The sequence below is a fragment of the Mastomys coucha genome, chromosome X, assembly GCF_008632895.1.
Source record: "Mastomys coucha isolate ucsf_1 chromosome X, UCSF_Mcou_1, whole genome shotgun sequence".
NCBI lineage: Eukaryota > Metazoa > Chordata > Mammalia > Rodentia > Muridae > Mastomys > Mastomys coucha.
In genome coordinates, this window is record NC_045030.1 from 132,277,693 (window position 1) to 132,282,518 (window position 4,826).

General features: G+C 37.6%; 1 pseudogene; it reads left to right on the forward strand.

Annotated features, from left to right (window-relative positions):
- The first annotated feature begins 3,534 nt into the window (after positions 1 to 3,534).
- Positions 3,535 to 4,539, forward strand: LOC116094810 (annotated as a pseudogene).
- Positions 4,540 to 4,826: the final 287 nt, after the last annotated feature.

A 4,826-nucleotide genomic window follows, 5' to 3' on the forward strand; every position in this document is an offset into this window, starting at 1 on the left:
GAGAGAGAGAGAGAGAGAGAGGACAATAATCTTGGGCATATTTGCTCAGGCTCATTCCACCTATCTTGGTTTTGGAGACAAATTTTCTCATTGGCCTGGATCACACTGATTAGCATATCCTGGCTGGTCAGTGAGCTCTGGGGAAGCCAACTGTGTCCATGTTACCCTGCTAGCCACACCCCCCCCCACACACACACACACTGAGATTGTTAGCATGCACCACCATTGCCCAACTTTTTCACATTGCTTCTAGGGATCAAATTCAGGTTTTCATGCTTATGAAGTAAGCACTTTACTTGAAACCCCAAAGGCATAGGATTTCAACCTAAGATCTGAGGAGAACACACAGACCAAAGCAGGGACTTAGTGTCTTCCTTTATAAAAAGGTTTCACATGTTTTGAGTTACATGTGGCAAACCGTAGAAGGATATTTTTGCTTTTTCTTTACTTAAAAGTTAAATATGTATGCATTAACAACTAAGGTGACCACTTTGTCCTATGGAAACTTTGTAAGATGTTGTGCTGGTTGGTTTTGTCAGCTTGACACAAATCTTGACATATCTGAGAAGAGAAACTTTTAATTGATAAAATGCCTCTCTGGGATTGGCCTCTGCAGGGCATTTTCTTGATTAATGATTGATGTGGGAGGGCCCAGATCACTGAGGGCAGTACCACTCTTGGGCTAGTGTTTCTGGGTTACAAAAGAAAGCAGTCTGAGCCAGTCATGAGGAGCAAGCCAGTAAGCAGCACTCTTCTGTTGTCTCTGCTTCAGTTCCTGCTTCCAGGTTCCATCCCTGACTTTCTTCAGTAATGGAGTATAAGCTGTAAGATAAAGTAAGCTGTTTCCTCCCAAAGCTGCTTTTGATCACAGTGCTTCATCATATCAATAGAAATCCTAATTGAGAAAGATGTCAGTTTGGCTAAGTCCAAATAAATGTCCCAGATAGCTTCTCTGGGATGTTCCTCATTAGGATTGTTCACAACTGAAATCTTCTAAACTTCAGAAAGCAGAAGGATGATGTAGTTTTGGAGTCTTTTGTTCTCTCTGATGTTTTTCCTTTTTGTCAGTGGTCGTAGCCACCATCATGCCTCTAGCTACATGTATCCTCTATCTTCTGATTCTTTCATTTCTGTTCCAGGTTTAAGAAGTTATAACAAGACTAACACTTCTCCTGAAGGTCCCATTTAGTGTGGAATTGAATCTGTATGCCTAGAGAGGTACGAAATCCCTGTAAGACAGTTTCCATCCTGCTTTCAAGGCCCATTTTCCTTTTCATGTCTCTTTTTGTCCCATACCCTGCAAGTTGAGGCTTACACCGTGCTGTATCTAACAACAAGAAGTCAAAAAACCAGAATCATTGTACTGGTTGCCTACAGTACAGTAGTGTAGTCAATTGTCTACTGAATATCCCTTTTTCCAGAGAGGAAGTCTCTTAGTCTCCCCAGTACCTGCATAGAAAAGAAACACAAATTTCTTTAAGGAACACTGTATATGGGAAAATGCATTCTTCCAATGCCAAATTAGAGACTTCACTCTGGAGGCTTATGAAACTAATAATCAGTGCCCTCAAGCAAATATATGAGCCCAAAGAATTAGGGGCTACATAAAGCTGAAATCCAAGATCTGACATTCTTCTAAATCCAAAAAAATCCAACCTACTACTACAAGCAGAAATTTCATAATTGTGCTCATATTAAAGGTCTATGCAGGAAATGCATATAAAAAGTCATATAATAATGATTTCATTTTTAGACTTGAGTCACGTTGCCAAGATATTGCATTATGTACATAACACATTTACTTGAATCTAAAAGAACTAAAAGCCAAATTACTTTTTACCAAGCATATAGGGTAAGGGATATTTAACCTGTTGATGTATACATGTGTATACACACCAAAATGCAAAATGTGCTTCTGTGCCTGCTACCTTAAATGTTTCTCAAAGCACTCTTAAAGAGCAACTAGGGTATCAATTAAGTTGTTATTTGTAAAACTTATCTCTGGGAACAATGAACAATACACGAAAAGTCACACCAGAGATCTCATGATAAAATCAACTTTAAATCTCAGAGTGAAATTGCTGTGGTCCAGTTTTGTTGTTGATCTAGAAGTTTTCAACATTCCCTTCCATATTCAATCCAAAAAGTTAAGAGGACCACTATGTTCTATCTTAAGATGGGACGAGAAGCACAATTTAAAGCATTGCAAATCGGCACAATTTAAAGCATTGCAAATTGTTTAGAGTAATGAAAGAAATTCATTGGTATTTCTGAAATCTGATTTCTGAAGCTGTTTGTAATGGTAGAGCTTTATTTTAAAAGATAATCTGGTATATAAAACTGTTTTTTAAATAATGTGGCCTTGATTTCTCCACAATTTTAAGAAATATTTTACATCAACATTATGGCCTAATTAAGTCTTACTTTGTTTACTGAAAAACTGTTACCCTGTCACCAGGACCAGTGGCCAAGGGCAAGTGTTGAGAAAAGAAAAAAGCTTTAATGAAGATGGTAAAGACCTGAAGAGGGGGCGAAAAATAATGTGTCAGTTACTCTTTTCCAAGATATTGGGGAACTTCTAGATTTCTGTAAATGAATCAGTACATGGGCAACATGCAGAAAATCAGTATTTTTCAGATGCCTTGATTTGAAGCAGTCTGGAGTTTTATAGTGATAAAGCTGTGATAGTCCTAATGATAGTTTATTGTTCTCTTGAAGTCAAGCATTTCTGCAATGCAGAAAAACGTTCAAATTCTCAGAATGAGACAGGAAAAGAAACTATGTAACTCTGGCTTGCCTACAACTCACTATATAGGCAAGGATGGCCTGAAACTCTATCTCTACCTCCCAAGAGCTGGAATTAAAGGCCTGCATGCTGCAGGTCTTCCAGCTCTGCTTTAATTTTTTTTCTTCAACCTAGTCTAAATTCCTGTATTTCAACTTTACATGCTTTTAAAATAAATGTTTAATAACTTTAAGATAGCCCCCAAATCTTTATTTCTTTTTCTGGGAAGTTAATAAAACCACTAAGATTTAGTTTCTGTACTATTTTTTAATGCCTCTCTCCCTATTGATGTGAGTCCTTCCTAGGTCAAAATCAGGAGGCTTATCACAGTGTATCATGCCTCGAAGTACCAGCATGTTATAACACTTTACTTTATCTAGCAAAGGTGGGCCTTATTAGACAGGGCATCAATGAATCTAAAATTAGCCCAGAAACTGAAGACTCAAGAGACAGGTAGCTAAAATCCAGGTTGCTCATTGGATATAAAATATGTCAATCATGACTTCTCAGCAAATGAGCTTAAAGCACGTTAGAAAAAGTGGTGCTTTATGACACCTACGTTCTATGTATGCTAAATGCTATTGGGAATCCTTCTTGCTCATCAGAGGTCTCAAGGTCAAGTAGCAGCTGTCCTTACCACCTCTCAGAAGGTTTTGAGACCTCCGGGAGGAAGGCTTTAAGATAATTCTGTCCATCTTTAGAAAATAGCTAAACCCCAACCAAATTTCTTGACAGGTGTGTACCCTACCATGTCGGATATCAACGATCAAAACCAAGCCCCTGATTCAAGATACCAGAATAGAGTTGATCAACATATAAGCCTATATCTGGATTTAATGAAGAAGGATTGGAGCCTGAAGAATATGCATTCTTAGTCCCAGATTTCATGATACCGCTTGCAATGGAAGCAGAAGTTACAAGACCTGGTAATAGAGGAAGACGAGGATGCAATCTGGTTACGTGTAGATCAAATGGAGTGTGATGAAGAAGACTTTGTAGAACCCAAGGAAGAAAACAGTAGGGATGAGAAGGACATATATGAGGAAGATACTGATGAGGGTACTGAAATGTTTGTAGGCACTGGTGAATTACCTGCAATGGGATTTTGACACTTTAACTGAGATCTGGTATATCCTTTCATACAACATATTGTAAAGACCACATCCGACTTATGGGTCCATGTAGGATGTGTGGTGGTTGGATGCCACTGTATAAGTGAGAAATCACAGAGATTGAGGAAACAATATGCTTTACTACTTTTTAAATTCAAATGAGTGTTTTCCTTATTGGGTTTTTTGAGGTTGGATGGGGAGGACAGCAAATATCACCAGACCCAAGTGACTTTGTTCATCCTTTTGCCAAGTGTCAGAAATAAGTAGCTGTACAGGAAATGAGATCTAATGCAAAGAGAGGAGTATGTCAATGAAAACATTCAGCCACTTATAGTCCAGCCCTCAGCTAAAATCTGATGACTGTGGAAATGTAAACTAAAGGTACCCAGATATATTTCTTCCTTTGTTCCCATTGATTCTTACTTCTATACTGCTGATTTTTAAACTGAAAAAAAAATTTTTTAGAAGTTCTAGTCTTAATGTCGGTGTATTTCTTTACATATTGAAGAGAATGATCATAACTATGAATGGACTTGTGTTGCTCCCAATGAAGATGAAAGTGAGGAGAAAGCTGAGAACAATAAGAAAAATCAGAAGGAAGAAGATGACAACAACCCAAGCTCAGCTGAAAACAAAGACTAGGATCCAGGTATCTATGTGGAGTGGATAGTATTCCTGACTGTACGTATGTGTGTATATTAGATGTGTATGTTTGTGTTATGCTTAAATGTTTTCACTGTAAGAGAAATAATGAAAACTGTTTAAAAAATAATTCTTAAATTCAGCTTAAAGTTAATAATGAACACTAGGCAGCACAGACTATACCTTGTCCTTAAATACTCACTTTCTTTTTTTTGGTTTGTTTGTTTTTGAAATTGTGTGCTCTTGAGTATTTATGTGTGTGTATATGTTTGTGACTGTGGTATATA